Source organism: Haliotis rubra, unplaced genomic scaffold, assembly GCF_003918875.1.
Source record: "Haliotis rubra isolate DU_JTF1 unplaced genomic scaffold, ASM391887v1 Scf275, whole genome shotgun sequence".
In the NCBI taxonomy this organism is placed as follows: Eukaryota; Metazoa; Mollusca; class Gastropoda; order Lepetellida; family Haliotidae; genus Haliotis; species Haliotis rubra.
Window position 1 is genome coordinate 1,278,026 of NW_025766836.1, and position 13,063 is coordinate 1,291,088.

General features: G+C 42.8%; 1 long non-coding RNA gene across 1 annotated transcript; it reads right to left on the reverse strand.

Moving 5' to 3' along the window:
- Positions 1-304: 304 nt before the first annotated feature.
- On the reverse strand, positions 305-4,927 carry LOC124280869. Its single transcript, XR_006899790.1, has 2 exons — positions 2,355-4,927; positions 305-1,599 (listed from the first exon to the last, which is right to left on the reverse strand). It is a non-coding gene; the product is annotated as an uncharacterized LOC124280869 (long non-coding RNA).
- Between the last annotated feature and the right edge of the window lie 8,136 nt (positions 4,928-13,063).

Consider the following 13,063-nt stretch of genomic DNA (forward strand, 5'->3'; position numbering starts at 1 on the left):
TGCTGTTGATCACTGGATTGTCTGGTCCAGATTATTTCCAGACCGCCGCCATACAGCTGGAATATTGTTGATTGCGGCGTAAAACTAAACTCACTCACTCTCTTACTTGTGATGTGGAAACAAAACTTTTGCACGCTTCTTAAAAACAAGCTAAGGTGATATATAGAAATATAATTTTCAGAAATAATGGAATTATATATCATAGGTCATGCATGAATAAATGTTAGCAGCCAAGATTACGTAATTATTTCACTCACAGTCTATTCTCCAAGTGTATTCATAAGAACAACATAAAAACAGAAAAAGGTTCACAGTTTATTCATATGTCAGATCAATCAATCAATACAATACAAAAATGCATTCAACATATACAGAAACAGATCTTTCACATTCCTCAATACTAAATAACATTCGCCAGTGTTGTGACACAAATACCATAACTGTCGTATCTGAAACTCAGACCCTGTTTTGGGGTTACATGTAGGTATCCTGCAAACCATGGAAAAATATTCATTCAACAAATGAAATTAACAGGGTTCCCATATTTTTGTGGAAAAAAATTCCATGATTTTTCAAGACAAATATTGCTTTTTCCAAACACAATATATGTCCTAGGGTATTTTGATACCTTAAAATATCTTAAATACGGCCTCCCATCTCCCCTTACAGCTGTCCATTCACACCTCTTTATGATAAGATGACAAAATAGAAATGAAACATCAATTGAATACATCTTATTGTTTACAATTTTAGTACCACATGTATTTAATTAAGCAAGTATTAACATAGATGCAAACTAATCCCGATACACATGTTGATGGCTGCCATAGCCCTTGTAGTACTGTTGAGATATACTTGTTTGATAAAACCCCTAAGATTCTTCCTTGAATTTTCCATGATTTCATCCATTTTTTTAAAATTCCATGAATATTCTAAGACTGGAAAATGGGGTGTGAAATTTCCAGGTTTCCAGGTCTTGTGGGAACCCTGCTAAAACAGACAGGCAAGGTTTTCCATATGGATGTTGAGAACTAGGAGAACCCACAATAACACCTTGTTGACCTGATAGATCTGGATGTTATCAAGGTTGCTTCTTGAATTGATAACACAAATTCTACAGTGGAGACAATAAACATACTTTAGGATTTGAACATCCGATCACTGGTTTGAATGATTAAAAATGTAGCAGCGCCGTTGTCAAAACCCTTTCATGAAACCTCACAGAAGCTCCTCAGTATCTGAGACCGTATATCTGGGTAGGGATGCATGTTGTTATTGTGTTATGTATGTAATTATTCGATTGTTGTTTTATCACATTTTTTCATGCTTCATAATACAGGGATTGGGAAAGGCAGGGGCCATGGGCCATTTTGCACATTAGAATACAAAAATAAAATTTTGAAGTTTACTATTGATACAAGGGCAGTGGCCCATTCTAAATTCAGAAAATGGGTAATAATCCTGAAAATGGCCCTTTGTCAAAGTTCTCTATCCCAATCCCTGTAATAATACAAGCATTTTCTGTTTATAATGCTAATCTAAAAACACAGAAACAGGTTCAAAGAACATCATACCCATCAAACATTGACATTCATTTATCTTCCTAATAAATGAGTAATATATCTAACAAAAAAAATACAATATATTTTTCAAAATAATTGCTAAATAAATTTGTAGTTTGTTCCTGTTGTTTGTTGTTAGAATCTTAGTATCAAATAATTTGGATAGAATCATGATTTAAAGGAATCAATCATCACCTCTCAAATCAGTGCTGTAAGCTGACATTGTAGGAGAATTATTGGTTGGGCCTTGCATGATAATCTTAGTGAGTGTATTTTCAATGTTTTGGTAAGCAGTGATTAAACCTGGAAGACAACCAGTGGAAAACATCAGACTCTCGTGAATGTCACTAAAGACATCTTAGGGACATTTAACATTTGGCAAATCTGGTGACCCTGCATGAGCAAGACATTGCCTTCGACCCTCCACACCAGCTACACATAGCTCACAGTAGAGGGAGGTAGGAACAAACACCACTCATGATTGCAGCTGAGAAGGATCAGAAAAAAGTGTTTCATCAGTTTTTGGTAATCCGTGTTCAAATGTAATGGCATCTAAGGTTAATTCCGCATTCCGTGAATGCTGACCTCGCAAGAACAAGACATTGTTTATCTTTGACCCTCTACACCAGCTATACATAGCTCAGGGTAGAGGGATGTGTAGATAGACAGCTGTAATGATTGCAGCTGAGCAGGATCAGAAGAACATGTTCATCAGTTTTATACATCTATTTTCTACTGTAATGTCATCTAAGATTAACCATTTCGTGGATGCTGACCCAGCAAGAACAAGACCTTATTTCTGTTTGACCCCCTGCACCAGCTATACATAGCACACTGCAGAGGTGGGTATGGATGCACACCGGTAATGGTTGCAGCTGAGAATGGACCAGAAAAAAGTGTTTCATCATTTTTTTACATCCATATTCTACCGTAGTGTCACCATACTGACCCAGCAAGCACAAGATATTATTTGTCTTTGACCCTCTACACCAGCTATACATAGCTCACACCAGTGATGAAAGCAGAAGAGCTGGATCAGAAGAACATGTTTTATCAGTTTTTTTCATATCCACATTGCATAACACTGGATTTCCAAATTACAGGCACTCTTCTCAGCTGGACACAACTTGACTTGTCTCCAAACTACTGAAGGATAAGTCAATTGGAGAAGCCCTTGCAAGGAAGTTATTCCAGCTAGTTGGAAGGAAAGCCACTGAGCGGCCATCAGATGCAGCTGCTCCAGTAGATCTCACCCACCTTCCTTGGATCTTGGAAGGCTGTAACCAACAGATAGACTTCGAGATCAAGTTATCAGATATTAAACGGGCATACTCCTAGCCATCTAAATCTTCCACCATTTGTCCGCCTAAGCGTCATTCTCAGGGAGAGAGTACTACTACGAGCAAGAAAACACAGTGCAGTACCTCAGCATCCTCAGTGCTGACATCAGCATCCATAGGCCACAGTCCAAGCATCATGAAGCGGGCAGAGGACCTGCTGAAGACAGTAGCTATGCCCCAGTTTCCCCTAGCAAGGAGTGAATGGACCAGACGGGGAAGTCTTCTTTGCCTTGGCAGAACCTCCATCCTCCAAAGGGATGGACAGCCATGACAGCAGATAGGAAGCTGTTAAATTGGGAATTCGCAGCAATGAAATTTGAAAAAGAGGTTCGGTATTGCATGCCAACTTCAGCAGGCAGGACTTATTAGACAGGTATAACTTCCTGTGACTTCCAGGCACTGGAGACGCTAAAGTCGAGCTAAATGAAATCCACAAGATGCGACTGTACCAGTACAAGTTCCTCGTGATGGTGGCACGTGCAGAGAAAGAAAATGACCTGCCCCCAACTGCAGCCAGACAAGTGCAGATGATGACAACTCTTGCCACCATGAGAAACTCCGAGCTGGATCCTCTACTTCAACAACTGGACGATGTGCCGCTGCGCCTTGAAGCATGAACAGATGAAGACACAGCTATTATAAATAAAGGAGTATTTCGGATTTTAGTGGGAAGTGGGATGTGTCATAAAATCTGAATAAATGTAGTAAAAGTATTAAAAACATCATGTATAAACTTGGTCAATCATAAGTGTCACCTATTTTCGTTATATCACTATCTATCTGCAATTGTCCATCCATATTTTTAAATATTAAAGCAAATAATAAGATAACAGCATCATAGACATTTACCTGGTTCTGAAGTTCACATATTTGAGTCACCTTTAAGGGAACATATTATAAGTTGTAGCTATGTGATTCAGGGTACACAGGGTTATATGCATCCCGAGCTTTTCACACTTAGTTGGTCCAGCTCCCGAGATCCCCACTGGGACCACACCATTAGGCACATTTCAGATTTGGTAAATCCTGTCATCCAGCAAGAACAAGACATTATCTGTTTTCATCCCTCTACACCAGCTATACATAGCTCACAGTAGGACAGGTGGATTGTACACCAGTGATGGCGGCAGCTGAATTGGATCATAAGTGTTTAATCAGTTTTACATATCAACTTTCTTGTGTAACATCATCTAAGGTTTTTTAATATTCCGCGGATACTGACACTTTTTGTTTTCAACCCTCTACACCAGCTATACATAGCTCACAGTAGGAAACATGGATTGTACACCAGTGATGACGGCAGCTGTCATGGATCACAAGTGTTTCATGGCTTTACATATCAACTTTCTTGTGTAACATCATCTAAGGTTTATTAATATTCCACGGATACTGACACTTTTTTACTTCAACCCTCTACACCAGATATACATAGATCACAGTAGGGGGAGAAATGGATTGGACACCAGTGATGAAAGCAGATGAGATGGAACAGAAGAAAGTGTTTCATCAGTGCTATATATCTACTTCCTAGAGTAACATCATCTAATACTAAATCATGTCAATACTCGTTTAGATCCTTTGATATTCGTATATAGAGTGAGACGAGGCGTGGAGGATGCAACTGTTTCATTGTTAAACTCTGAATATCAACATCTTGAAAAACATGCTGCTTATGTAAGAATTGTGTTTGTAGATTTCTCCTAAACCTTTAACACCATTTATCCTCATCTTTTGATAAAGAAATTAATTGATCATAAAATGTCTTTTGCACCATTATCAATTTCTTTGTTGAATAACCATTATGTTCTCCATTCTCATGCTTTTGTATATTTGTATGTAATTATGATCACATTTTTATGTATTTATTTGAAATACATGTATTTATGCTCACTCACAGGCAATAAAGAATTATCTTATTTATCTCATACCCTCCACACTGGCTACACACACCTCACAGTAGAGGTAGGTATGAATAGACACCAGCAATGATTGCAGCTGAGAAGGATCAGAACTAAGTGTTTCATCAGCTTTGTATATCCATGTTCTAAAGTAACATCATCTGAAGCTAATTCCACATTATGTGGAAACTGACCCAGCAAGAATAAGACCTTATTTGTCTTCCTTCAACCCTCTAACCAGCTATACATAGCTCACAACAGAGGGAGACATGGATAGACGGCAGTGATGAATGCAGCTCAGAAGGAAAGTTTCATCAGCATGGACAAAGGTAACAGGCAAATTAAAATCTTGGAGTTGTTGTTTCCTAGAAATTGATTGTTAATCTACAATATAATCATCAGATAAAATATCTATATAATTATTATTATGTGCAATATGCATGAGGATGCTACAACATTTGAGAGAGAACCCACAAAATGTAGAGAAAGAGCAAAAAGCATAGAAACGTGTGCAGATCAAGAGAGAATAAAATTTGTTGCCTATCAGTCACGTTCAGGGGCAGTTAGTCACTTTATCTATCATTATTTGCAAGATCATGATCAGGCAATGTGGTAGGAATTAAACCATGAACTAAATAGGAGATTTTCTGAGGTAAGGTACTCACAACATGCATTCATGTTGTTGAGGGCAGTAAAACAGAAGCTTGATAAAAGCGTACAACAGAACGAATCTTTACTGAAGAAGCATACAAAGGACTTGGTAGAGAAGGGAACGGTGCCGCAGTAGTGCGCCAGTTGGTGGAATTCTTCACACATGGGCTGGCCTTAAAATGAAAGTCATGAGGGAAAACGGCCCAGACCTACATACAGCTGTTACATATGCTATACACGAACAGATCTGATCTGCTAGGTTTAACTTGAGACTAGTATCATAGGCAATATTTACAGGCCCGTTCTATGTTATAAGAAACACTTATCAGTAACAGTCCTCACACCCTCCCCCCCCCTCAGGCAATCACCCTGGTGAGGGGGAATACACTTTTGACCTGGCCAGAATAGACAGACTGTCCAGAGACGGCTGTCCAAAAAGGGATGTGAGAGACGCAAGTATTCTTAGAGCACTGATGCCTCCCCCACAGACAAACACTCTGATGGGGGGACACACCTTTTCACCTGGTCAGAATATACCACTGGCCATAGACGATTGTCCAAAAAAGGGGAGTTGGACACGAGTATTCTTAGAACTCTGATGACGACTACAGTAGGAACATGGAGGATCGCGGATGAGGTACTACTGGTCAAGGGGTATAACCTTTTAAGGATCATGTATGTATGTAATCAGGAATGTATGTATGTGTATATATACTTGTGAGCCAGCAAGCCTGGGGGGGTCGAGACCTGAGATCAGAGCTGTAACTGGTGCAAGAAATAAACCCTGTTGTGGACCCACAGACGGACTTGTGTTGTACTTGAACATACTCGGAACAAGAGTCATCGCAATAGAAAGAATATCCCACCGCGGATATATTGGTGGAGAATCCGGGTACCTCACCAAGCTAACAAGCAGAGTACCTCGCAGCAACAAGAACTGAGGTTAGTTAAGCCTATTACTTCATTAATTTCGTCTGGGGTCCACAACCAGCACCTCAAATTCCTGCCGACTGTTTATAAACTTCCACCAAGAGCACTATATTCTAGTCATACTACTACCTGTGCGCTCTAGGTCAAACTTTCAATTCACAATAACTGGCACTACTTCCATCAACGCCGACCTCATAGGAGACCTCATCAGGCCATCATCGTGATGTTTCTACAGTGTTTCAGCAGAACTAAAATTATCCCTATCATCAGTGACGAACTCTTGTGCCCTCCGTTGCCGCCAAGACCAGTGTGATAACCTTCAAGTCATCGGGGACAAGTTCACTGTGCCTTCCCTGCGATCTCAAGACCAGAGTTCCTTACTGCGCCACCAGAAGTGCCGACCTTCCGCTATCACCACCCCCTCACAGCATCAAGATCAACGCTTCACCACTTGTTTGTCTACTACCTACTACAGTGCAACTACCAACGCCTGTTTCTGTGAACTGTGACACGATCACCAAGAGCTGACTTATCAACTGAACTTTCCAACGCTTATATATCTTGGTGAGCATTTTTGTGTGTCCATTTTGCTTTCCATCCTACTCAGTTAATTATTTGTATCATTTTCATATTTATACCATGTCTGTATACAAACTTAGACCTCTAAACGCCGATGATCGCCTCCCTATACTACACTCAGACACTCAGTACCAAAGCACCCCCTTAATGCACCAAATCGCCCTTCCCAACCTGCAACCCCTATAAATCGTCTTCTTCGCCCCTAGACCCCTTCTCACCCAACTGGGTCACATTCGATGAAACAGGAGCAGACACAAACCCTCTCCCCAGACCGCGACTCAACCCATTCCCCACAATCTACCATTAGTTGATATCCATGAACCCAGTGTTCAGACACACCCTTCTTCTTTTCTTCCCCAGCCCCTCCTCGCCATCCCCTGCCCACCACCCATTCAACAGTCCCAGACCAATACTCTCTCTACATTGTCAAGGGCAATTAACTGTTCCCGCGTTCCCCTACCTATGCGATGGGAAAGATCCCATAGCTGCAACAGCTTGGCTTCGTCGCTATGAGAAATTCGCATCAGCCCAGCATTATGCCGATGATGACCATCGGGACATTTTCCCCTTTATTTGACTGGAATGGCAGCGAATGGTATGAAGGTACCAAAACACTGCACACATGTCTTGGCCTGAATTAAAAGCTGCCTTCTCACGGGCGCTTATGCACCAAAACCCCATAACTCTCCTTACTCGCCAAGATGCACTCTTGATCCGTAAACAAAGGGCGGACGAATCGTCGCCACTTTCTTACAATCTATTCGACACCTAAGCTGAACTCCTCCACAAGAACGATGATCCGTGATATACAGGACTTAATAATCAGAAATGCTCTTCCCCATATTCGCCAGTTTATACTTACTCACCCCCATGATTCACTGGAACAGGTTATTAACAGTGCCGAAATAGCAGACGCCACGTCAGTATTAACAGATCCTAAATCTGATCAATTGATGTCGGCCATCACTGCCCTAACTGAAACAGTAAACGCCCTCAAATCACCTCACATAAATGCAGTGACCACTGACCACCGCCCCCAACCATATGACCACTACATGGACTCTAACACTCCTTATCACTCAAAAGACTATGCCCACCACAATCGACGATTTCAAGCTCCCTTTCACCGCCCAATACTGAATAAACCACAACTTACCTACCATCAACAGGTATTTCCAGCAGCTAACGCCAGCCATTCCTTTCCAAAACAATTCCGTTGTCATGCCTGTGGCTTATTCCATTCATCTCCTCAGGAATGTAAGGCACAACACCTCCGTTGTTACAAATGTAACAAACAGGGCCACCTCATCCGCATGTGTCCCCTACAATCTACATATAGGCAATGATGCCAGAAGAACACTGTGCACGTAACACAGCAACAACCCACCCTCTGCCCACACCTAAACCCATAAAACAACATTTGTCTGAAACACAGTACAGTGTTGGTCACCATTAACAATACCTCCTTCCATGCCCTTGTAGATACTGGGCGAAAAGCGAGCTGTATCGGTCTATCCCATTTCCACACTTTGGGAGAGTCAGACAGATTCCCTCGGCGCGAAAGTGATGACATCCAATTAGCAGGGCCAGATGGAAAAATGCTTAGTGTGCCTGGGTCAGTTGACTTGGTTTTGTACATTGCCCACCTGAAACTCCTCCACAAGTTTTATGTAGTGGATGGCCTACAGCAAGATGTTTTACTCGGCCTTGACTTTTTGAAACAGCATGAAGCTTCAGTAGATTATTCAAACAACAAACTTTGCCTTTACAATGGCCTAGCCGAGGCGCCATTCCTTAGTCCCCGGACAGATAGCCTCCTAGGCAGATGCTCCACACATGTTAATATTCCTCCAAGGTCAGAAGTATGTTTGGTTTTAGACATGCCACTACCACCCCCACGGATTCCCCTGGTACATTACAGCCAGTCAGTAATTTGACCCAAACTCATCAGGTCATAGGCATCCACTGTGTAGTGAAATGTATGGACTCTCAGGTTCCCTATAGATTACTCAACCCTACCAACTCTACAATTACCTTGCCAGCAAACACACCTGTTGCTATGTTTGAGTCACTTGACCCAAACTTTGACTTGGGCCCACTTAAAGAGGCCTCATATCAACAGTTAGAGACAATCAATCACGTTTCTTCGACTAACAGTTCAACTACTACTGACTGGACTCAACAAGCATTGGAACTAGACATTGACCTTTCTTCAGCTGACCTATCTACCGACCAGAAACACACCTTGTTATCATTCATTGGCAGACACCGCGGATCGCTTCGCTAAAGACATCAGTGAACTAGGTAGGACGCACATGTTCTCTCATTCCATAGACACCGGAGATAGCCATCCTGTTCGTGAACGCGTCCTTACCCAGTTCATCCCAAACATAGACAAGCAATGGCCACACACATCAAGGACATGTTAGACAATGACATAATTGAGCCTTCCTTTTCCCCATGGTCTGCCCCCTGTCCTGTTAGTTAAAAAGAAATCAGGAGAGACACGCTTTGCATCGACTTCAGAGAACTGAACAAATTATCCCGTGTCCAGCACTATCCTATCGGGAATATTGATGAATCCCTCATGTCACTGGGATATAGCCATCCTCAGATTTTCACATCGCTTGACATGATGAGCGGATATCATCAGATTCCTATGTCCCCGATAGTCGGGGAGAAAACAGCTTTATTGCCCCTGGTCACGGTCAGTTTCATTTCAAAGTCATGCCCTTTGGACTGGTCAATGCACCAAGTTGTTTTTCCTTCATCATGTCCTCCTTATTCTCGGGAATGTCCTACAAATATGTCTTAACATATCTGGACGACCTGCTAATTCATAGCTCATCATTTGACGAACACCTTCAACATTTAGAAGCAGTGTTCAACAAATTTCGAGAGGCAGGGTTAAAACTCAAACCATCAAAATGCCAGTTTGCTGTGAAAGAGATTCCTTATCTCGGTCATGTTATCTCCAAACAAGGAGTATCAACTGACCCCGCCAAAGTGGAGAGTGTTAAAACCTACCCACGCCCAACAAACGTCAGTGAACTACGAGCATTCCTTGGTCTTACTTCCTATTATCGCAAATTTATTAAGGGCTATGCTACAATAGCTACTCCCCTTCATGCCTTGCTCCACAAGAATGTTCCTTTCACGTGGACTGACACGGCCGAAAAGGCATTCCTGGAGTTGAAACAAACCCTTATCTCTGCTCCAGTCCTGGTTTACCCAGACTTCACAAAACCCTTCATCTTAGCGTGCGATGCATGTGACAGTAGCATGGGTTGGGTACTATCCCAGATTGACAATGACCAACAGGAACACCCTGTAGCTTTCGGGGGCAAAAGTCTCAATAAAGCACAGAAACTTTACCCTGTCACTCAAAAAGAATGTTTGGCTATTGTCGAGGGGATCAAACATTTCAAATCCTATTTAGCATACAATAAATTCACTGTCATTACGGATCATTCAGCACTTCAATTCCTGAGGTCCATCAAGGATGCCACCGGAAATTTGGTCGCTGGTCTCTCCTACTGAGCCAGTACGATTTTGACATTCGGTATGTCCCCGGGCCCTAAACATGGCAATGCTGATGGCATGAGCAGACGGTCATACGCCGCGGCAGTTCCCTATGATGATGAAAACCCGCTGGGGCTACATACCATCACTACACTTGACACTGACCCAATGACAAATGAGGAAACACCAGCTGACCCTTACCAAACTCCATTAGACTACTGCAAAGCAGTCGGCATATCAGGAGCACAATTAGCTGCATTACAACAGCGAGATGAAGCATTTACAGACATCATCCGATATCTCACGGATAAGGTACTCCCGGATGATGACAAAACAGCCCGCCGTGTGCTGCTACAAGCCCCTGATTACGTTCTAGACGAGGGTTTGCTTATCCATCATTACACTCCACAGGACCAAGGGGGATACCCAAAACGGTGTTACCGCCAGTTATGCATCCCGGTCATTACATCATTTACATAATGAAAGCTTATCATGATAGCTTTCTGTCATCTCACCTTGGCGCCGATAGATGTTATGCATCAATTCGCTCAAGTACTATTGGCCTGGCATGTACAACTTTGTCAAGATGTGGGTCGGCTCATGTACTGACTGCCAAGCAGCAAAACGGTATGTCCATTACCGCCCGCTCCACTTAGACCCCCTGCCGCTCGTTGATGTCTTTGACCGGTGGTCAATTGACCTAATTGGCAAGCTTTACTTAAAACAGTGGAGGGATACCAGTACGTACTAGTGTGTGTTGATTCGGCATCCCGCTGGTGTGAAGCATTCCCCTCAAGTCTAAAGTTAGCAAAGAAGTTGCATCTGTTTTCTTTGACAACATCATCTGCAGATACTGCGTGCCCTCGTGCAGTCCTAACAGACAGAGGCAAAGAGATGACATCACAGTTGATGACAGAACTGTGTCATATACTGGGAGTGAAACGCCTCAAAACATCACCGTTTCATGCTCAGTGCAACGCTGCAGTCGAACGCATGAATGCTGTGATCTCACAATCAATAAGAGCATATTGCGAGGATGCTAAGGAGGCGTGGCCCTACATTCTTCCAAGCATAATGGCTGGTTATCGTTTAAGCCCCGCCATTAATTCTACAGGGTATTCCCCCTTATTTCATGTTGTTCGGGCGAGATCCTCGTATGCCAATAGACAATATACTACAACCAATCCCGACAAACTCCCTCGTCAGACCCGAACGGACCTTAGGGAACTACTAGATAATCTGGAAATGGCTCGAAACATTGCCAAACAGAATGTCCAAGCTGCCCAAGATTCCTACAAAGCAAGGTATGACAAAAAGGCCCAAACTCCGACATTCACTGTTGGTCAGAAAGTATGGTTGAAGAAAGGAAACCTTCAACCCCACCTCAGTCGCAAATTACAACGACAGTGGGATGGACCATACTATATTGTCTTTGCATACCTAAACAATCAACTACCTACTTAGGCAATGCCTCACAAACAAGCCCCTAAAGGCACCAATACATGCAAATCGCTTAAAGCCGTACGTGGGTGAGGACAGCCGACCACAGCCTTCCCCATTTGAACTAGCCCCCCAAACTGACCCCCTCAGAAACCATGAGGCGGATGTACATGATGATAGTACCTCGAGCAATGCTCCAATATCCACGCCCCAAAATAGCAGTTGGGACCCTGAGGATGACATTCCACTTGCTGTTTTACAGAGGCGATGGAATACCCCAATCCAAAACCCGCCTGTCGATGACTCTGTTGACCACGCACCGTTCATTGAACAAGTGTTGTCATCAAAACGCATTGGCGGCATTCAACACTTCAAGGTGAAATATGTTGGACACCCTACTCCACAGTGGGTTTCCCAGTCACAAATCCCCTCTTTTATTGTTGAAGACTACTACGCAAGGTGCACATTACAGAGTAAACAAAAACAACAAAGAAACAAATCTGACAGGAAACCTACACTTCCGACATAGTTAAACCATTCTCCCCACTTCGATGTCAGCCCAACTAACAATTATATAGGCGTGATTCTATACTGTAAGTATCACACACTCACGATATGGCACATTAGGTACAGACTCCGTTATTTACAGACACCCATCGACACGAGAAAACAGATATAAACCAGAAACCACACCACATTTTCTTAGTAGATCGGTCATCACCTTTGTAGATTATATATATATTTTATTCATGTATGAATGATTGACAGGACGAAAGAGCTGTGTAGTTTGTGTTTCGTGTTGGTGTCAACTGTGTACAAACAGGTACAGGATAACCACAGACAAAAGAGCCATCACGCCATTGTCTGGGGCCCTGGAGGGACACCAGGTGTTATATTGAAGGTATAATAGAACAAAGAGTTGAGTAGAGTAGGTGTCAACTGTGAAGAAACAGGTACAGGACGACCCGCAGACAAAAAAAGAGCCATCACGCCATTGTCTGGGGCCCTGAGGGACACTAGGTGTCATGTCGCTATGCGACAGGGTGGCTGATGGATTCCACCGTCTGTCTGTCCCTTGATCACGGACAGACGCACAGGCGTGCTCGATACCCATGGGAGGGGGATAGAGCGATCATCCTCC